At 50.0% G+C, this 22,387-nt stretch overlaps 1 protein-coding gene and 1 long non-coding RNA gene across 8 annotated transcripts in view; one reads left to right on the top strand and one right to left on the bottom strand.

Annotated features, from left to right (window-relative positions):
• ESRRB (estrogen related receptor beta) overlaps window positions 1-22,387 on the top strand; it is a 185,612-nt gene that overhangs the window by 135,168 nt on the left and 28,057 nt on the right. The window lies entirely within an intron of this gene.
• The window catches only part of LOC112544898 (uncharacterized), a 195,692-nt gene continuing 194,208 nt past the window's right edge, over window positions 20,904-22,387 (bottom strand). For all 4 annotated transcript variants that reach the window (XR_012903374.1, XR_012903376.1, XR_012903373.1 and 1 more), the window contains one exon: window positions 20,904-21,433. This is a non-coding gene — a long non-coding RNA (uncharacterized LOC112544898). The remainder of the gene's footprint in view (window positions 21,434-22,387) is intronic.

The raw sequence follows: 22,387 nt of genomic DNA, 5'->3' as shown, positions 1-22,387 counted from the left end.
CCCATGATATTGTACATTCCCTTTCTAAAGGAACTCAGCTGGGGCGCATCCCTCCTGCCCCAGTGACTGAGCTGAGTAACAGTACCAGTACCTGTACAACTGGAGGGGGGAGAGAATTACTGCTCTTACTAATGAACAACCTGGGTTGTTGGTAGAGGAGGCTGCAGATGGTGCAAAGGTGTGTCAGAGTGCAGGGAGGGTGGGACACCTATTCCATCCTGACGGGAGGCTCGAAGCAAGTGGTGGGGAAAAGATCTTTGTCCCTGAGCAGGTGGGTCCCTCTGCCCTGCATGCTCAGCCCGTCTCTCCTCTCTCAGTCTATTGATCTTGTGCTGCTCTTTCCCCTCATCCTTGTCCATTCAAGGTGAGCCACTGGGAATTCAGTGGCAATTAAACACATTCGTATGGATTGACTTTAAAGCTTCATTTCCTTGAGCTCCCTCTGGGAGAGGAGGGGAGGAGAAGCACTGCTTGTAGCTCTCTGCATTGCTGTACCTGGCAAAGCACAGCAGCTTCAACCTAAGCCCAGTGAGCAGTAGCTGGCAGTTGTCTGTGCAGATCCAGCATGCTTGAGCCAAAGGTGCCCGCACTCCACACTGCTCCCTTCGATCTTCTGAGCCAGTGCTGAATTGTAAGCTCTTGCCAGGAGGCTGTGCTGCTTTGCTGTGGGGTACAGCTCATCTCTTGGGAGACAGGCTGATGGCAGCCAGTGCCGTTAGGAATGTAGATTAGGTTTTAAACCCTGGCCTGTTCTTTGATGGATGTGTAACGTCTGGAGCTAGATGTTCACCTACTGCTTGCTGAGTTTGTGAGGGCATGGCCAGTGTACTGTCTGACCATCTTCCATGGCTTTGCCTTAGAAGGTGATATAGTCTGAAGGTTACATGAGTCTGTTTCTAAGAGGAATGCACCTACTTTTGGGGTAGTGGTTGATCCCCTTGATACCTGGTCCTCAGCATTCAGTATTGCAGAGAATGAGGTTTCTTCTGATCCTCTTGTGCTGTTTTACATTATTGACACTTATTTCATGTCTTATAATACCAAATAGCTTTAGTGGCATAGTTCCTTATTGTTCTCCTTATAGGGACTGGCCCTGCATCTTTAAAATCCAGTGGGAGTTTTGCTACTATCATCAGTGGATCTATGACTGGACCTCTCATATTTTAGATATGTGATATCAAGGTAGCTCAACAGTAATATATGGACATATAATAATATATGCTAATGGGGAGGAGTCTGGTTGAGTGATATGAAAACAGCCATGCTATCTAGGATTCCTGGTGTTGACACAGATATGCTGTGAGAGTTAAGGCTCGCTTTTCCACTCCATTCCTCATTTTTTCCCATCTGTAAAATGAGGCTCCTGCTGACCTGCTTTGTAGGGGGATTCTGTGGATTGATTAGTTAACTTACATAAAGCCTTGTGGAAATACAACATATTACATAGAATTCAATCAATACACATTTTTTTAAAGTAAAATCTAAAAAGGAAAAAAAGTTTTGTGGTATTTGGTCTCCACAGAACCAGGAGTTTCCAGAAAAAAAGAAATCTATAATTGTTTGATGTTCTGCTCAAAAATGAAGAATTGACAGGGGATATAGATTATAAAAGGTTCATTGGTCTTTCCCATCTCTGATTTCCGTGAGCCTATTAGATCAGCCACTCCATCGCCCTGCTCTGACTGTGCCGGGTTGTTCCCTTCTGTACGTTTTTCTAGTGCTTTGTCCAGTCTAGTTTTGAAACTCCCAAGTGGCAGATCTCCCCTGGGGAGATTGCTCTGGTTTCTCTAGGAGCTCACAGTGAAGAAGTGTATCTGGATATTCAAGATAAGTTTCCTTCCTTTTAATAATTTCATCTAATTACTTCTAGCTCTCCCCACTCCCTTTATATCACACCAAATAACACCTCTCTCTCCTTGGTGTTTAGCCCCTTCAGAAGTCTGCTGACACATTTCTGCCTCCAGCTGCCAGGAAATCAGGTAGCTACTAGACTGCAGATAGGAATCAGGACCTCTGCTTCTATTCTCTGATGCCCCTTGGGCCAGTTATTTTCTGTAATGGTTCAGTGTAAAAACGCTGGAGGGGTGGTGTGGTGGATTTAAGGGTGCGTGTGCCCACCACCCAGCAGGGGTGTGGGGCCCAGCTAGCCCACCACCTTAGTTTATCCACGGAAGATGGACTTAGGGGTGCAAGCTCCCACTCTTGGGCATGAGGGTGGGGCCCAGCGAGCCCACCGTCTTGAGAGTCTTGTGGGACCCCTGGGGGTCCCTTAGCCTCTAAGTTCTGACCCCTTCCTGGGTCCTGATAATGATAGCTTCTGCCCTCTAGGCCAGCTGGCCAGCAGTACTTGCTAATCAATGGAAGTGTAGGGTGGCGAAGGAGAGGGTTTTAGGGGGACCTGGGCCTGCCCTCTCCACCGGGCCCCAGCCTGGGGCCCTAAGGGTTCAGGGTGTTTGACCCCTACCCAGCTGATGGGGTTCCACTCCAAAGTACATCAGTCCACAGGTGCTAAATGCGCTCTGCCCCGGGCTGCTTCCTATCCCCCTCCCACACAGTGATCCCTCTGGGTTCATCACAGAAGCTTACCAGTCCACTGCCGCCTACAGTTCCCTCGTCAAGATCGCGGGCTTCTGGGAAACGCTGACTTCTCCTCCACTGGGGTGGGGTAAAGCATTCCCAGCAAGGCGTCCTGCGACTCCTGCCCTGCTAGCCGCCCTGCTGCCTTTTCCCCGAGGCTTTTCATGTGGCCCGCTGCCGGATGCTGCGGGACGTTGCTCTGCCCCCTCTGCGTCCCACTGCTCTGGGGGGTTGCGGGTTTGGGCCGCGCGTCGCAGCCGTCTGTTGGCAGTTGCTGGTTGCTGCTCTCCAGTGCCGGATCGCCCCGCCCACTTGCCGGCCGAATGGCCAGGGTCCCGCTGGGCTTAGTGCGGGCTTCAGGGAGCCTGTCACAGGTGGGAATTTGCATTGGGTAATATTTAGGTCAAGTGCTTTTAAATCTTTGGGCATCAGATACTATAGAAGGGGAAAGCATTATTTTTAGTATTACATATTCATACCTTCCTGCTTGCTTGGCACATGGGTTAAATCTAAATCTCAGAGTGGGGATGCCTGGGGACAATAGGCAGAGGTGATACTAATAAAGCTGGTGGTAATTCTGAGCCTGCTCCTGTGAGGATCCAGAGCGTAATTTCCATGGGAACAGACTCAGGCCTCAGTTGGTAAGCATGGGCATGAGCAGGAGTACACACAGTCCCTCCTGCATCAGGGGAAGATGGAATGATTCAGTACGGTACATGGGCACAACTCTGCCCCTTTAAGAGCCAGCAAGACTATCCCTGGGATGAACACAGCAGTGCGGTTTGTGTTGGCAGAAAGTGAATGAGAAACAGGCAGGAAAGGAGTCGAGCGAGAGATCAATAGGTATCTCACATATCCAAGGCTGCTTTCTTTAAGAGAGCACTGATCAATGGGCTGCAGCCAGGGAGTTGCAAAGGCACCGGAGCTTTGACATCTCCGGTTCTCCCAGAGTGATGTTGCAGAGCGTAGGAGACTCTGGGGAGAGCACAACCTGGAAAGAACATGGTGCAGAAAATTCTCGGTGTAGGGCACATCCTGCTCCTCTTCCTAAAGCATTTACTTTTTGGGGCTTTCTTGTTTGTGAATCCCACTCCCTTTCCATCTAGAGCTCACCCCAGGTAGGACTAATTGGCTCCCTTGTTGGCAGTCTCAGCAAAGAGGCCAAGGGCTGCGTGGACCTAAAATGCCATTTAACGGCCAGAGCTGGTGCCTGCAGAGAAAGGCACATAGCCTGGGAAATCTGTGCTACTAGTCCTGTACTGTTCAGTGTCACTACCTGAATGATGTCAGTTGAGAACCTTTTTCCATCTCCATCCATCACCTCTGTGCAGGGCCAGGCATCATCCTGGTTCCTGTGTTCCACCGTGCAACGACAAGAGAATCTAGAGCAAAATTCCTGTCCGTCCCCCCACACAGAACAGTAGAGCGGGCCCTGTGAAGGGAGAGCCTATGCTGCAGCTTGCAAAAGAAGGGGAGTGTTCAGGACTGTGTACCCCCATGAGCATTCTCTATTTTATGCACAGTTGCTGGAATGTAGTTCCTCCTTATCCCAGTACAACACAGGCAGTGGTTGCAGCTACAGTTTTACTGTAAGTGCTTATAATTTGCTACCTTCTGATCATGGATTTGTGGCTCTCTGGAGTGCTGCAGATGTGGCTTGTTTAATCCCTGTCTGTGCCATATCAGCTATGGGGAGAATAAGCCTTTGCTACTCATCCCTCAGTCAGCTGTTGTGTTTCTTTTCTAATAGTTCTTCAGTCGTGCTCAGTTTCTTTGTCTAAAAGTGGCAGAGAGGGATGTAATTTCAGCCCATGCTCATGTACATGGCTTCAGAGGCGGATTGTTTCCAGATGGAAGAGGGTTCAAAAAGGTCTCCTAGCCCAAAATTCTCCACCTTTCTGCTACTGTACTGAGGTCATACCCCTGTGTTTGTTGCCTCATAGGGTGTTGCTATGGAAATGACTGTTGTGTCCGCTTTCCCTGACGGAGCCAACAGGAGGAGAGGGTGCCAACCCTTTGTTTAAAAATAATAGCGTGAGCAATTACGAGACATGGGAAGGGGGATGATGTATGACCACTGAGAGGCAGCTGGATGTTAAGTTCCCCCTGGGAAAATCATGCATTGAGGAGAAAGGGAGTGGAAAGGGGCCTGATTGCTTGGATCACTGGAAGCTTTGCCACAGACAAGTGGGCAAAGAGGAGGAGGAGAGCGATGTCGCCAGAAGGACTGATGCCGCAACAAAACACCCTGCAGACCCACACTAGGCAAGCTCACAGACAGCTTTTTGAGCAGCATGGCCCTAGGAGTTCTCTGACACAAGTCTTTCCTTTCTCCCTGTGTGGGCATTCGGCCCTGTGTGATAGCCTGCTGAGGCCTGTCGCTGCAGGGAATGCTTGCCTTGTTAGTGAAGCCACGTACGCAGCAGGTGGCTGCCACTGCTCGCAGTTCTGTGTTGGTGCCTCTTATTCCCATTGCAGCTTGGCACACTCCTGGCAGGCTACCAAGGCTCAGCCTAGTCACTTTTTGCTTTGAAAGAGAAACTGTTTAATCTTCCCAAGGCCCCATCCTTCCAGTGCCTGATCCCTCCACGCTACTTTTAGCTCCACTGCAGAAGGCTGCCCTTCAGCAGCAGCATTTCACAGACCTACTACGAGCCAGAGTAAAACTGAAGAGGAAAAGGCCCTGAAGTCAGGGGTGCCAGATCCCTTCCCAGAAATCCTGCCATGCTTTGCTGACTGGCTGGTCACAGGGAGCACTCCCTGCCTTCTTGCTGCTTTCTCGCTGACGAAGTAGGGTTTTGCCCACAAAAGCTTATAGCCAAATAGATCTGTTAGTTTTTAAACTGCCACCGGACTTGTATCTGCAAAAACAAACACAACTCCCCCTCTGATAGTTGGCTCCTATCTGGGCACTCTCAGCAAGGAGGCAATATAGATTGGCTATGGAGCCAGGACCCTTCTCACTCTAGAGATGGTCCCAGAAGATCATGGATGGGGATTAGCACTTCCATGGCTCATGCCACATCCATTATTCTGTGGATAAACGGCACTTTGCTCTTCACAGATGCTAATTCCACACACTTCACCTGCCTCAGATTTCCTAAAAACACTGCTTGTAAAGGGCAGAAAGTAATTTGCTCAAGAAGCTGTTAGTCCAGGAAAAGTGATTCCATAAAAAGATAGTAAATCTCTTCACACTAAACCTGATACCTGGTTGGGGTTTGTCAGATGTTCCTTCTGATCTGGTGCCGCCATGGCCATTGCAGGAACCTGTATGCTGTCAACTGGCAGGTACAGTATGAGGGAAACTTTCCCCTTAGGCAAAGAAGTCTTCAGCTGTTGCATAAAGGAGATAATAACTTCAGTCTCCCAGATTTTTCAGCTTTTACCCATAAGAACTAGAGTAATAAAGGCAGAAATGGAAACTTCCATCCTAGGATAAGAGCTGTGAAGATTCTCCATACTTAGAATGTCTATTAGTACAGAGAAGTATCAAGATTCTGAGGATTCCCCCAGAGTCTGTAACTTTTTGTTTCTTTGTGAGATGGGATTTAATGAGCCCAACAAATGCAAAGAAAGCTCTTTCCATAGAGGAAAGAAGAGGCAGGACCTCCAGGAGCAGAAGTTCTCCACTTAGGAAGGAACAATCTGTTTCACACATAGGGTGTGTCTAAACTACATGGCTCCGTCGATGGAGCCATGTAGATTTGGCTGATCGGTAGAGGGAAATGAAGCCGCGATTTAAATAATCTCGGCTTCATTTAAATTTAAATGGCTGCCGCGCTCTGCCGACCAGCTGATGATCATCTGTTTGTCAGCAGATCGAGGCAGTCTGGATGTGCCACGGTCGACAAGGAAGCCTTTGTCGACTTGCGCAGGTATGCCTTGTGAAACCAGGTTTACCTGCGCCGGTCGACAAAGGCTTCCTTGTCGACCGCGGCACATCCAGACTGCCCCGATCTGCCGACAAACAGCTGATCATCAGCTGGTCGGCAGAGCGCGGCAGTCATTTAAATTTAAATGAAACCGCGATTATTTAAATTGTGGCTTCATTTCCCTCTACCGATCAGCCTAATCTATATGGCTCCATCGATGGAGCCATGTAGTTTAGACACACCCATACAGAATGGGAAGTGACTGTCTAGGAAGGAGTACGTCAGAAAGGGATTTAGGGGTCATAGTGGACAAGTTAAACATGAGTCAACAGTGTGACACCGTTGCAAAAAAAGCAAACGATTCTGGGATGCATTAACAGGAGTGTTGTGAGCAAGACATGAGAAGTCATTCTCCGCTCTACGCTGCATTGATTAGGCCTCAATTGGAGTATTGTGTCCAGTTCTGGGTACCACATTTCAAGAAAGATGTGGAAAAATTGGAGAAAGTCCAGAGAAGAGCAACAAAAATGATTAAAGATCTAGAAAATGTAACACATGAGGGAAGACTAAAAGAATTGGGCTTGTTTAGTTTAGAGAAGAGAAGACTGAGAAGGGACATGATAGCAGTTTTCAAGTATCTAAAAGGGTGTTATAAGGAGGAGGAAGAAAAATTGTTCTCTTTGGTCTTTGAGGATAGGACAAGAAGCAATGGGCTTCAACATCAGCAAGGGAGGTTTAGGTTGGACATTAGGAAAAACTTCCTGCCTGTTGGGGTGGTTAAACGCTGGAATAAATTGCCTAGGGGGGTTGTGGAATCTCCATCACTGGAGATATTTAAGAGCAGGTGAGACAGACACCTGTCAGAGGTGATCTAGATGGTGCTTGGTTCTGCCGTGAGGGCAGGGGACTGGACTCGATAACCTCTTGAGGTCCCTTCCAGTTCTATGATTCTAAGAGAGACTCTTGTCAAGAGTAAGAGACTCACAGAAGATGTACTGACTTGTCAGGAATAGGATCTCATTTATTTCCCTCTCTCCAGATGTGCATTCTTCTATGAACTAGAACTTCCATGGTATAGGAATCCCAAATTTAGAGATTCCAGAACGAGCTCTTACTTTGCTCCCTTTTTGCTACTTGTCACACTAGTGCATTTGCCAAGGATATGACAGGAAAAAAAGTTAAATTCTTCAAGTTCTTGCACATGCCCATTGATGTGTGTGCGCACTACGTGAAGCGGTGCCAGAAGTTTTTCCCTCCGTGGTATCCATAGCAGACCAGCACTGTTGCCCCTCGAGTGACATGCACATGTGCAGCGTAATAGGCTCCATTGGCTCTCCCATCCTCAGTTCCTTCTTGTCACCAGTGACAGTCCTGGGATGTCTGCAGCTCTCTTTGCTTCTACAGTAATTATATGAATTTTCATACAAAAACTATAAAATAGTTGTAAATAGTTACAGCAAAACCCTTACTGTTAGGTAGTTAGTCCCAGATGGGACTCAGTCAGGGGACGGGGCATGCGCTAGTCCCCAGGTTTTAAACCCTACAATCCCTGCAGAAAACGTATGCCCATCACCGACCCTTATAGCAGTGGTTTGAGGTGCCTGGGTGAGTCCCACTTGAGCAACAAGTGTCAAACTTGGAAGGCCTTCAAACCTCAGACGTCGAAGACAGATACTCATCTCAGAGCGCTCCTCATGGAGTCGGTGCTTGCTCCAGTGCCTAAGCAGTTAAGGTACAACTCTGCTCCCAGCCCCATGACATCAGTGTGAAGTGCCCCCTCACCATTGTCGACTAACTAGCGCCAATCTTCTCGCCAACACCCACCAAATGTAAAAGAAGACTGGGAGAGGAGGATCTCCTACATACCATAAGGGGGATGAGAAAGCTGGAGGTGAGCTAAGACCACAGAAGATCAGGCCCCAGCTAAAGCATGTATCCCCACCCTGAGCCACTCCTCCCTCACTGCACAGTGACACGAGCTCAGGTAACTGGATGTCCCGTTAACACTCAAAGCCCTGCAGGTAGCACATCATGGCACTAGTGATGCTGCCCGCGCTGGCTACATCAGTACCTTGATCCAAGGTTAAACCAGCAAGACTCACCAGTATCTTGGTGCAGACCACTCCCAGCAGCATCAAGAGCAGGACCGGCCCAGCACTTTGCCCATCACTCAGCACTGGTCATGAGCTCTAGACACACGGTACCAGGAGTGAAGCCACTGATTGTCAGAGAGCCGGTATGTGTCACTGCAGCATGGCCCTCCTCGTCCTGGGAGGTTTTCCCAGCAACTAACTTGTTCCAGCTGCTGTTCCCATTTTTGGACTCAGTACTGATGAGGCAGCATGAAGCGCAGCTCACTAGACCACTGTCACTCTCTCTCTCCAAGAACCTGTAGAGGGGACCTCTGCAAGCAGAGAGATCTCAGTCTGCAGCCAAGTCCCTGGCATTGCAGTGAATGAAGTCACCCACTCACTTGCATGTGGTCATCTGAGAGCACTCCTCTTCAGACTTCAGCACCAGCCAGGTGTTGTTGCCAGTGGGCAAAAATCTGTCATTGGTGGTACCCACTTCACTAGTGGTTCTGCCTACTGCTCCATGGCTTCAGGGCCAGTGGCCCCCCATCTAAAACCTCTGGAACCTTTGAGGTTTTACCCAGCGTGCACAAGTCCTCCGTTCGGTGTCAAGGGCCTTGGACAAGCCATCAGCCATGGAAGTTTGCTCAGAGGAATTTTTTCCCAGGAAAGAAAACCCTCCAGGTCTTCCTGGACCCTGGGGAACAGTCACTAGGGGTGTGTCTAGACTATATGCCTCCTTCGACGGAGGCATGTAGATTAGCCAGATCGGAAGAGGGAAATGAAGCCGCGATTAAAATAATCGCGGCTTCATTTAAATTTAAATGGCTGCCCCGATCTGCCGATCAGCTGTTTGTCGGCAGATCGGGGCAGTCTGGATGCGATGCCCCGACAAAGAAGCCTTTCTTCATCGGCACAGGTAAACCTGGTTTCACGAGGCTTACCTGTGCCGATGAAGAAAGGCTTCTTTGTCGGCGCGTCGCGTCCAGACTGCCCCAATCTGCCGACAAACAGCTGATCGGCAGATCGGGGCAGCCATTTAAATTTAAATGAAGCCGCGATTATTTTAATCGCGGCTTCATTTCCCTCTTCCGATCTGGCTAATCTACATGCCTCCGTCGAAGGAGGCATGTAGTCTAGACACACCCATGGACCACCACCAGAGGCAGCGGAACCCATGACACCAGCCTCATCTTCATCTTCCCCGATGAAGTGATTACAGGATCCCCCATGCCCAGTTCTGCAGAATTATGTTAAAGCTTATCAGGAATTGTTGAAAAGAGTCACCTCCAGCTTGGGGGTCCATGCAGAGGAGCTAAAGAAGCCATTTGACTCCTTGTTCAATGTCCTCTGCTCTATCGCACAAGCTAGGATCATGCTACCCCTCCATGAGGGCGTGTCTAAGATTACTAATGCCCTGTGGCAAGCCTCCTCATCTCTGCCCCCTATTTCAAAAAGGGCAGAATGTAAATATTGTGAACCAGTGAAGGGTCATGCATACCTATACACTCACCTGGTACCGAGCTCCCTGGTAGTTGCAGCCATTAATGAATGGGAAAGACTAGGTCAGCCAGGAGCAACCCCTAAAAACAAAGCCTCCAAGATGCTGTACTTGTTGGGAAGGGAAGTTTATTCATCCTCCTGTTTCCAGCTGAGAGTTGCCAACTACCAAACTCTATTTGGCCGCTATGACTTCAACATGTGGCAAGCTATGGGTCGCTCCACTGCCAATTGTGAGGGCCTATTCTACCAGAACTCAGGCATTCTCAGGAGCCTTCCTGGTGCACGTTCCCAACCAGGACATCATCTGGGTGCACCTTGTGGCCATCTCCACTTTCCACCTGCTGATCCAAGGTCAGAGGGTGTCCTGGCATGACATGCTAGTCTGCTTCCCTTTCCAACCTGTCATGGAAGGTCACTTTCCTTGTGGCAATAACGTCGATGAGACAAGTGTCAGAGATTTAAAAAAACCATATGCAGAGCCACACAAAATTCACTTGTGATCCCCTCCAATCTTTCTGCCAAAAGTGGTGTCTTCCTTCCATGTTAACCAAGACATTTTCTTCCCAGTGCTTTGTCCCAAGCTGCATACCACTAATGAGGAATTCACCCCCAACTATCCTTTCTGTTAACTGTGTGCCTTCCTAGCACATTTCCAACTGCTAGGGGAAAGGTCTCAGTCCTAGAACCTACCAACCTTACACCAACTCGATATTTGTGCTCTCCAATCTTCTGCATGTCAGTGCATTTGAGAGGGGGTCACTACTTATGTCTAGAGAAGAGAGGACTTGAGATTCCACAGACAAGGAAATCAAACTCATCTTTCACCCCTAACTGCTGTCCCTTACAACCTGACCCTTCTTTTTGTGAACCCAGTCTGTGAGCTGTGAAGTTCTGTAGACAATGGCACTCTACTTGGGTTTAGCCTCAGTTTTGCTGTTCTCCCCCCACACATACACCCAACTGCACGTAACAGCAAGTGCCCCCCAGTGTTTGTAACAGAAATAAACTCACTTCTCACCTGTGGCCGATCTAGGTCTCTCGTGATCTGAGCAGGATATGGTGGTGGTCTAGTAACTGAACAGGAGATGGCAGGCATCATTGATTTCAATCCACTCCCATTTAATAACCTTGGATTCATCCTGTACAAAACCCCAGAAAGCTGAATAAATAGTAGATGTAGCTCTGGTTACAGAGCAGAGTAACCAAATCTGGAATGTCTCTTTTCCATTTAAGTTTCAGAATCTCTCAGTAGAGCAAAGTGTTTCCAAAACCTCCCTCTTCTATGGCTTGCCCCATCCTTTTTTTTCCAGACCATGTGTTTCCTGAATGATATTTGATTTCAGTGAAAGCTCAGCTGAAATCCCTGCAATATGTTTGGACTTTCTCTCTGCTTCCTGGGAAGGATGACTCCTCTGGGAATTCTGGGTAATTGAGTTAGTGGCCAGCTCATGTCAGGAAATTAAAAGGCAGTCCCGATCAGGTTGCTGCTGCATGGGATTTAATGGCTTTGTGTTTAGAGAGTATTCTGCCTCCAGCCCATGCCAGAAATATCACTTTTCAAAGTGTCCAAATGAAGAGAATGAAAAACAAATTTTCTTTCTCTAAAATACACCTGTGCTTAAAAACAAACAAAAAACCCCTCCCTCTATGCCATGACCTTAAGAGCAAGAGCCATGGGAGTAACACTTTATATCTGTGACACTCTCACCCTGATGGCTTACCATTTTGGGAATACAGTGTGTGCCTACTGGAGCCACACCAGAAGTCCATATGGCACATCAGCTTCCCGCCATAACAGATCAGACCGTTGGTCTACCTAGTCCAGTCTCCTGCATCTTGCCATACCTGAACAGACTTTTAGGTCATCTAGTCCAGTTTCTCCCACTCTGTGTGGATTATTGAGTGGTCTAGTTTGGTATCTAATCTGCTGCCATAGTGGACTGGACCATTGCTCCAGCAAATCTGGTGTCCTGCTGCCATGAATGGTTTATAGCTCTTGTTTCAGAAAAAGAGCATTATGTCTGCACCAGGCACTCTGAAAGTACCATTCATTTTAGGGGCTTTTAGTGAATTTGATAGATCTTAAGTTCCATTCTCCTCTCCCCCTTTCAAACTGCTCTCCCATATCAAGGGGGATTCTATTCAGTACTTCCATAAAATGGACACTGGGAAAGAAGACAGCTGACATGCTGGTGAAGATCCCAGCTTTGTAGAACTGTCCAGAACCATGTAGTTTCATATTGTTAGCCAGCTAAAACCCTTTTCTGAATGCAAGAGAGTGCTCCAAGCAGAGGTGGGGTTATAATTAGTTACCTGCTCTTCTGAGTTAGCTAAAGGCACTACGATAAAATTTCCAAAAGTGCCTACTGGATACCATTTTCAAAAGGGACTTAGACACTCGGCAGTCTATATCCCATTTGCTTTCAAAGTGTCTAAGGCCCAGATCCTTAAAGGTACTTAGCTGCCACTGATGTTTTCAAAGCGGCTGCCAAACCCATAGTCCCTACGCCCCTAAGTTTCTACCAGTCAACATTTGCCTGAGCGCCAGTGCCATCTCAGTAGCTAGCAAGCTGCTTGGAGCCTTAGCCCAAGCCAAAGCCCCAGTGGTCCCGTAGCTAGATTCTCAAGTTCAGGGTAATGCTTATCATGCCATCAGGTTCTGATCCCTGGGAGCATACAGAGATCATGCTTAACACCTGTCACGTGCTACTATTAATGAGGGGGGCCAGAAACAGCCCACCAATAGGTGGTGGGCAACTGGGGGTACAGGCAAAAACATGGTGAGCATGAGAAGGTATTGAGTGTGACCAAGAGAGAGAGGAAGCCAGACAGATTTTTTCAGCTGCTAGGGCACAGGGTACCTAAGCAGCTGACTTGGCTTAGATACCTACCTCCAGGAGGGGGGCTCGCAGCTTGGGATCCTAATCAGAAGAATGCCTATCAGCCAGCCACACCAACTCAGCTACTTAGGGGCTTACGCTTCTTTCTTCTCCCCAGCTCCCTCCCCCGCCCCAGCATTTTACTCCTGACTAGCCTAGCCGCCCCACCCCCTTAGCTGATTGACACTTGAAAAACCCTTCCTTAGGCACTTAAATCTTCCCATCAGTTGTACAGGGAGCCTGGGGACCTAGCTTAGGCTGAAAATTCAAACTAGAGGTTAGGCAGTGCAGTGCTGGCTGCAGCAATGATGAAGTACTTTAAGGATCTGGGCCAAAGTCCCTCTGGAAAATGGGACTTGGACTCTTAAGTCAGTTGGACCCTGCTGAAGGAATTATCCTTGTTCTTTAGTGACTTTCCTCTCTGGGCATGTACTGACATTGGGTACTGTACACAGCCATCTCGCTGTGTGCTATTACCACCTGGCCTGAGGCATGCATTGCTTTCTTCTTCGGTGCTGCCCTGAGGCGTGCGTTTTCTAGCAGAACCACACACTGTATGAGTAGCAAGTATAGCACAGCAGCACACTAAGGTTCCAGCCGTGATCAGGGCCCTGGTGTGCTAGGTGCTGTGAAAAACCCGGAAAGACTCCCTGTCCCAATGTGTTTACAATTTAAGAAGGCAGATGCCAGCCACTGACTAGAGGGGAGAGGGTTAATCAAATACAGATTGTTGTATGGGCATAGATATATGTGCATGCACACACAGAGTACACAAAGGGGCAGTGCAGAGATACAGTCTGGGTGAGTAGCTGACAGTTGTACAGCCGAAGCTGGCATCAATGAGGTGAAAGATGATGCCATAAGGTGCCTGCTTCTACGTGATACTGCACACCTCAGGGCAACGATGCACAGTAGATTATGTGCTTATGGCATGGATTGCAAGCCTAGGGGGCATCACTCACATGATGTTGCTTTTGGCCCTGAGATGTAACTGTGTCTCTTTCCATGCACTGCTGTCCTAGGCATGCAGCATTTGGCCTAACTGCGCACCACTGAGTGCTACTGCTGACACGTTCTCTTTCAGCCTCAGTGTTCACCCTCCAAGACCCTTCTCTGCCGGTAGTGTCCTGTCATAGTGCAGTCTAGTCACACTGCATTGCTTTACAAAGGAGCCTTTCACTTACCAGCCTGCCTCTAACCTGATTTTGTTGGCTGTTGACTAGTAATACAGTGAGCCAAAAGCAGCTCTGTTATACTAGTGCAACCTCCCTGAGTCCAGGCGGCCTTTCCCCAGCACACCTGGGCAGCAGCAGTGGAGAATTCCTACCCAGCCAGCAGTGACACACCCGCCTTATTCACAGGAACAGTGAAATATTACAGACTTTGTAGTGTGGCTGTTATTTAATCTGGCCTGTGCTCTGGCCCATGGGTCAAATATGTGGATGGTACCCTGCACTAGGCACATCCCAGCATGGCACTTTCCAGTGAAGGTAGTAGGATTTCACCTACATGAGACTGCTAGCATCCCAAGAAATGGCAACAGTCTGTATGGGGAGAGTACAGAGGGAAAACGACAGAGGCAAGGGACAGAGGAAAACTGCTCAGTGAAATAATTGTTCAGAGCTTGGACTGTTAGTCATATTTCTGGTTGGTGGGGAAGAGATTGTTTGATTAATTTGTTGCCATGGGATTGCCTGTGGAACAGGTTGCATACGGGGGCAGGAGAGGAAATTTGTTGAATCCAAGTACAGTAAATAAAGCTCCATTAGTCCGGCATCCAATGCTCCGGGACTCCTGATGGTCCGGCACCATCAGGAACCCGGAAGTGCTGGGGCAGCCGGACAGGCTTCCCCCATTCAGCTGCTGCTGAAACTGACCAGCAGCTGAATCGGGGAAGCCCGGAGCAGAGCAGCTGGGGTGCTGCCGGGTTGGTCTGGTAGCGCTGCCCCTCGGGGCTGTGGTACCAACCCGGCAGCACCCCAGCTGCTCTTGGGGACACCTGGGGCAGAGCAGCTGGAGTGCTGCCGGGTTGTTCCCGCAGCGACAAAGGACGGCGCTGCGGGACCAACCTGGCAGGACCCCAGCTGCTCTGCCCCAGGGGTCCCCAAGTCAGCCGCTGCTGAAACAGATCAGCGGCTGATTCCAGGAAGCCCGGGGCAGAGCTGCTCTGCCCGGGGCTTCCTGGAATCAGCCGCTGATCTGTTTCAGCAGCGGCTGACTTGGGGACCCCTGGGGCAGAGCAGCTGGGGTGCTGCCGGGTTGGTCCCGCAGCGCCGAGGGGCGGCGCTACCGGACCAACCCGGCAGCACCCCTGCTGCTTTGCCCCAGGCGTCCGGATTCAGCCTGCTGGTGAAACTGACGCTGCTGGTCAGTTTCAGCAGCGGCTGAATTCTGACGCCTGGGGCAAAGCAGCTGGAGTGCTGCCGGGTTGGTCCGGTAGCGCCGCCCCTCGGCGCTGCGGGACCAACCCGGCAGCACCCCAGCTGCTCTGCCCCAGGGGTCCCCAAGTCAGCCGCTGCTGAAACAGATCAGCGGCTGATTCCAGGAAGCCCCGGGCAGAGCAGCTCTGCCCCGGGCTTCCTGGAATCAGCCGCTGATCTGTTTCAGCAGCGGCTGACTTGGGGACCCCTGGGGCAGAGCAGCTGGGGTCCTGCCAGGTTGGTCCCGCAGCGCCGTCCTTTGTCGCTGCGGGAACAACCCGGCAGCACTCCAGCTGCTCTGCCCCAGGCGTCCCCAAGAGCAGCTGGGGTGCTGCTGGGTTGGTCCCGGAGACCCGAGGGGCAGCGCTACAGGACCAACCGGGCAGTACCCCAGCTGCTCTGTCCCAGGCGTCCCCAAGAGCAGCTGGAGTGCTGCTGAGTTGGTGCCTTAGCGCCGCCCCTCGGTGCTGCGGGACCAACCCGGCAGCACCCCAGCTGCTCTATTGCAGGCATCCCCGATTCAGCTACTGCTGAAACTGACCAGCAGTGGCTGAATCAGGGACTCCTGGGGCAGAGCCTGACTATCGTAAGGGGGGGCTATGAGGGGTCTGGGGTGGCATCCCCTCCCACCCCACTCCAAACCCCTCATAGCCCCCCCTTCTGATAGTCCGGCATATCTGATAATCCGGCACCCCCGGGTCCTAAAGGTGCCGGATTATCGGAAGTTTACTGTATATGTCAAAAATTCCTTTGCGCTCTCATTAGATACACTGCTTAGCCAATCAAATGGTAAGGTCAGATGCTGGTTTTCAGTCTCGGAGCAAGAAAACTACTCAGGGAGGATGCAAAGCTGGCCCCTACACCATCCCCCCATCCTTGCTGATCTGTAACAACCAGGTGTCCCTCTGCAGCCTGACTGCTGCTCTAGGCTATGCTAGCTGCCTTTGGGCACCAAGAGGCCATGCCAGCATGGAATCCTTGAGAGGAAGGGTTGTACCAGCCATACACTGGAAAGATCCTTGCAGCCTTGCAAAGTTGTCCTAATAGAGCCAAGAAGCTAGTCATAGAGCATATCAATGTCTAGAAGCCTTTTCCATGGTGCCTTTTGCACCTGGAGCCTTAGCATCATATAAGACAGAGCTGGAAGAGCCTGGTTAGAGACCATCCGCTCCACATTCCCCCCTCCAATTAAGGGTTTTTTTCAGCAGTTCCTTCTTTTTACTGTTGTATCAGGTCTAATAATAATATCCTGCTTCGCCAATTTCTTCTTTAAAACTCTCTGCTCGTGCCTGCGCTCTGCACCCCAGCATATCTAGATGGTGTTTGGTCCTGCCGTGCGGTCAGGGGACTGTACTTGAGGACCACTCAAGGTCCCTTCCTGTTCTAATATTCAATGATTCTATGATATCCCAGTCACTTTCACCTGTGAGTAAAGGCAAAACACACAGCAAATAGTAGAAGGAAAACCCCAGTATCACACCTTGGGAACAACGCTTCCCCTAGAGCTCTTTCCCTTCCCTTCTGTTCAGTGCTGCCAGTCTGCACTGCCTGCCATCCATTGTCTGTGGCCATTTGCTTATGGCCTTCTGTCTCGTGTAGACTGCTAACTGCGTGAGACAGGGACCTTTCACTTCTCCCCTGCCACACACACCTATGGCACTGTCCAAATACCAGCGGGGCACTGGAGTAGAAGCTGTACCTCAGACTCCAGTTTAGCCAGTGAAAGAAGGCTCTGACCTCTGCATCCAGGGAACAGCCTTGCTGGTGTGAATTCTACAGCATCGCTCCCTGGCCTACGCATTCCTTTTAGCATCCCATTTAATTGTGTTCTTTTCAGTCTGGGTACCGATCAGCCCATCAGAGCCACTTGGCTTAACTCTGCCATGAGCCTTCAGGCTGGGATAGATCACTCTGTTACTATCAATTCATGAGCATGTGATCGGACTCTATAGAAAGTGATGTGCAGCTAGTAATTCGACACGACAGCAGATATTGGGCCTACGCTGCATTTCCACTGGCCAGGGCTCAGCTTCACAGAGCTTTTAAGAATATTTTTAGTTCCCAGAATATAAAAGAAAAACTAAACCTGATTTCCTGTGCTGCTGCCTCTGCACACTCGGCTATTTTTACTTCCGACAGACTAGGCGTGGGTCCAGCTTTTAAAAAAAACACTGGAATTATTTTACTTCCATTAAGAAAAAAAACCCCAAAAGCCTGATGTTATCAAGTCAGCGAGGAGACATCTGATCCCGAACTCGTCAGGCAGATGTCTCTCTGAGGGGCATGGCAGAGAACTGCAGGGAGCTTGAACAGATCAGCAGATTGGTTTTTGCACTGCAGAGGCTTGGCATTGTCACAGACAGACCCCCCTTCACATGAGCTCCTGGAACACGAGTGGCACCAACAGGACAGTTAGAAAACTGACAGCCCTACCTAGGGCAGAATGGTGGGCTGAAAAGGACCAGGTAAACTTGCAAGTCCAGCGCCGCCACCTTCCTTCATCTTGGGACCCACTTTGGGACAGGGCAGGCAGGAGAACTAATCACATACACCTCAGATTAAAGAAACCCAGACGAATGTGGCAGAAGGGAGTCTCATACAGATGGCAGGGTTCCTAGAGGGGTTCTCCTCATAGGTGACAGGAGTAGAGTATGTCACTCTCTTTGTTACAGCACAAGTGGATCCGTGGGCATGTTTATGCACTGCAAGCTTTTTTCTGTGTCATAATGAACCCCTAAAAGTGAAATAGGAAAAAGTGAGCATCCTCCAAACTTTTCCATGCCAGTATGCCTCAGGTCTGAGCTGGAGGCACTCCTTCTAGGTGTGAGGAAGGAATTCCAATTGGCATTGGAAAAGGTTCAGAAAAGGGCAACAAAAATGATTAGGGGTTTGGAACAGGTCCCATATGAAGGCAGAGTAAAAAGACTTTGGACTTTTCAGCTTAGAAAAGAGGCGACTTGAGGGGGAATATGATAGAAGTCTATAAAATCAGGACATGTGTGGGAAAATGAATAAGGAAAAGTTATTTACTTATTCCCACAATATAAGAACTAGGGGTCACCAAATGAAATTAATAGGCAGCAGATTTAAAACAAACAAAAGGAAGTTTTTCTTCACTCAGTGCACAGTCAACCCCGTGGAACTCCTTGACAGAGGATGTGGTGAAGGCTCAGACTTTAATAGGGTTCAGAAAAAGAGCTAGATAGATTCATGGAGGATAGATAGAGCTAGATAGATTCATGGCTATTAGCCTGGATGGGTAGGAATGGTGTCCCTAGCCTTTGTTTGTCTGGAAATGGGAGACAGGAGAGGGAATGTGTGAGGATTACCTGTTGTTCCCTCCCTCTGGGTCATCTGGCATTGGCCACTGTTGGCAGATGGAATACTGGGCTAGATGGACCATTGGTCTGACCTAGTATGGCCGTTCTTATGTCTTTGAAGCCCAGTTTGTTTGTGCCTCTCTGCAGAAGGTGGTAACATGGGGGCCAGTGAGTTCCAGATAGAGATGGTGATTTTGTGAGCTGTACACCTGTTTTGCAGGGAACTGGATTGTGGGGATCCCAGTATGAAATGAGTTGGAAATCATACAGCAGCGGGAGGCTAACAAGATTCTATTGCTCGTATCCTGGGAAGCGTCAAAGGAAGCAAAACATGCATGGGGTGACCCCTAAAGGTTTGGTTGCAACCCACAAAGTATTTTCATACCATGTGTCCCACCCTGCAATTCTGCATAGAAGGAGTTAAGCAGAATATTTAACCACCATGTGATTTTGGATTGACATCCATCTGTATGCAGGGGCGGCCTGTGCGTATAGGCCGACTCGGCTGTTGCCTAAGGCGCCGCATTAAACAGGGCGCCCAATGATGACATCATGCCATTGAGGGCTGAGGAAGTGGGGGCGCTGATTGTGCATTCCGCCTGGGGCACAGAGGTGCCGATTGTGCATTCCGCCTGGGGTGCCAGCTGCCGGCAGCCCGCCTCGGGCCGCCCCTGTCTGTATGCTTCCACCATGCACATCCTGGCCTCCTGTATGCCTCTCATCTCATTTCTGTTTGCACCCTTTACTCTCCTTGTTCTACTCACACCTCACAATTTGTCTCCCTTGCTGTTTCTTTGTCCCATTCTTATCTCATCTGTCTTCTCCCCTGCTGCTCCAGGCCTGGAACTGCCCCTCTAGCCCAGCCCACCCTGCTTTGGGTTTGACACTGCCTCTCTGACTGCATCCAGGCCTGGCACTGCTTCTCTCACCCACCACGCTACCACTCTTTTTTCACATCCCTCTTAGAAACCCATTGCAATGCTCCTCTTCTTCCACCTCACTCCCTTGTAAGAGGCATTCACAAAATCAGAGAATAAACCAACCAGACAGAAAAGTAACAAAACTCCGGGAAGTGAAAAGTGCAAAGGAAAAGTAAGCGTTCTTGTTATCAGCTGTGCCCTCTTCCTCTGTCTGTATGGGACCGGTTAGACTGCAAGCTCTTTAGGGCAGAGTTCTTCTCTTGTTACTTGTCTGTCAAGTATCTTGCTCACTATACCCAGGATCAATAATAAGACACACAACAAATGGACTGACATGCATTTAGTTGCTTGTCACCCCTACAGATTGCCCCGATTAGTGACTGGGAAATGGATGAGATGTTTCGCATGTGGGTCAGTCCACACGCTGTCTCTTTAAGGCTAATGCTGCCGCTGCTGAGGCAGAACAATGGCTGTGACCTTATTTAAAGTGTTTGCCTCAAGGAGTGTCATAGGATGGGGAACAGGAGGAAAATACTGTCTCGTTAGAAATTAACAAGCCAAAGTCCTTGGATGAACAGGCCTGTATCCACTCAGCCAGGGACGGAGGGTAAATCTCCTTGTGTCTCTCTATCTCTTTTAATGCACTTAAGTCCTTTGTGTCCCTATAATCTGATTGAGGATCCCTAATACCTCTGCAACCTGTGCAGCCATTCCACCAGCCAAATGCTGGGGACGATGCGCCTGTCTGCATGTCTCCTTGGGACAAGTAAAGCAACTACCTTGCCATTTTTTTCCCCTTTCGCTTCATCAGAATGTGCAGAGAGTGCACTCTGGGGAATTGCAGATTGGTTCCTAACTCCTCTACTAAGCGGATAGGTGATTCCACCCCCAGTCTTATCATATCTGCCCATCAGCCCATAAAAGAAACAGGAGCTGTGAGCTTCTAAGCCAGTGGTCCCCAACGCGGTGCCCGCCGTGTGAACAGGGCCGCCTGCGGGCGCACAGGGTATGGGCGGTGCCAGCCCCGGGCGCACGGCATTTGGGCGGCCCTGCCTCCGGGTGCGTGGCGCAAGGGCTGTGCCAGCCCTGGGCACGTGGCATATGGGCGGTGCCAGCCCCTGGGCACATGGCACAGGGGCGGCACCGGCCCTGGGCATGCAGCACATGGGCAGTGGCGGCCCTGTCCCCAGGTGTGCGGCGCATGGGCTGTTCCAGCCCCAGCGCATGGCATATGGGCAGTCCTACCCCTGGGCGCGCGACACAGGCGCTGGCCCCAGGAATGCGGCACATAGGTGGCGCCAGCACCAGGTGCGCACCGTATGGGTAGCCCCGCCCCTGGGTGCGTGTGTGGCCCTGCCCCCGGGTGCCTGGTGCGTGAGTAGCCCTGCCCCCGGGAGCCCGGCAGCCCCAAAAGGTTGGGGACCACTGTTCTAAGCTGTGAGGGGGAATGGGAAGCAGTGGATCTTTCAGAAGGGGTTGCTTAAGCCAGGCAACTCACTGTCATATTCATGGTGTTTATCACTTTCGCAGCCTTTTCCCTATTCTGCTGCTGACTCCACACTTCCTGCGGAGGCATGTTTTCTCCCTGACTGACTTGAGGCGCTGCTCATTCAGCACAGCATGTGATAGAGGCCTCATGGGGTTTCTGTCTTTTGAAATCTGAACACATTGATCTCAGTACAGAAGTTACAGGATAGAAGCCAGTCCTGGGGTCTCCTGGCTAATACAGGACTCTGGATTTGTGTCGCATGGGCTTGCCATTCTTCCTGGGTCTCCTGAGGCTCCAAATTCTGCTGCTTTTTTCTCTTCTCTCCCTGGAACTTGATGGGACTTCAAAGGAAGAGCCATCCAGCCAGGCTCCTTGGTGCTGAGAAGGGAAATAAGAAACACTGGATAAAATGTTTGAAGGTGCCCTTGGGATGTGGGAGCCAGGCCCCATTGACTTTCTGTAAGTTCAGTGGGTCTCTTCACTGGCTCAGTGGCCAGCTTAGAAAATGTGCCAGCTGCAGCAAACTCATCCAGTATGCTCTGACATCACACAGTTTGCTTCCTGGACTTTCTTCTGACCTGTCTGTCTAGCCGTCAAGTCTTCCCCCCCATGCTCAGCACCTCTGAACCCCCTGACTACTCACAGGAAACAATGCTATTTTAACTCATTGGAGATGATTGGCTCCTGCCTTGCTCATTATGCCAAATAAGTTTGCACTATGTAAGCAGCACAGAGTGGCCTTAAAAGAGAGCAACAGCAGTGAATTATCTGCTGGTTGAAAGTCCTCCCACATCAGTCAGCTCCAGCATCCCATGTGCAAGGATATAACCTTGTTAGTACTGGGGCATTTAGGTGGTGTAATACCGGGGGTAGTAGCAGGGCATTTAGGTGGGATAATCAGGTAGGAGTGTGATGTAGCATAGGAGGACCATAATTGCACCTCTACTAACACTGGCCCACACATCAGCCATGGAGGTTAGAGTGAGCCCTGTGCAGTTCTAACTTCTTTTGGGGCCAGGTGGTTGAACATCATCCTTTTAACTTGGCCTGTGCAGCCACCAATCTCCACTATAGCTAGACATCAGCTCCATCATCATTCTGGCCCTTGTATTGTCATCCTGACCCGTGCAAAGTGCGGTGTGCAATGCTGCCAACTCAGAGTGATCACATGGGACACCCCTCTGCATGCATGTAAAGGACAGTATGATGGGAAAGGCAGTGGAGAGTGAGGCCTCACATCTCAATTCAAATTAATGGTTCCAGTGTCCAAACTGATGGCTTAAGCTATAATTTTAGGCTTGGTTCTTCACTGTGTTGGGTCTGATGCAGAGA

The sequence above is a fragment of the Pelodiscus sinensis genome, chromosome 4, assembly GCF_049634645.1.
Source record: "Pelodiscus sinensis isolate JC-2024 chromosome 4, ASM4963464v1, whole genome shotgun sequence".
Taxonomy (NCBI): Eukaryota; Metazoa; Chordata; order Testudines; family Trionychidae; genus Pelodiscus; species Pelodiscus sinensis.
The sequence above is the reverse complement of the archived record's forward strand: the minus strand, read 5'-3'. Positions and strand labels throughout refer to the sequence as shown.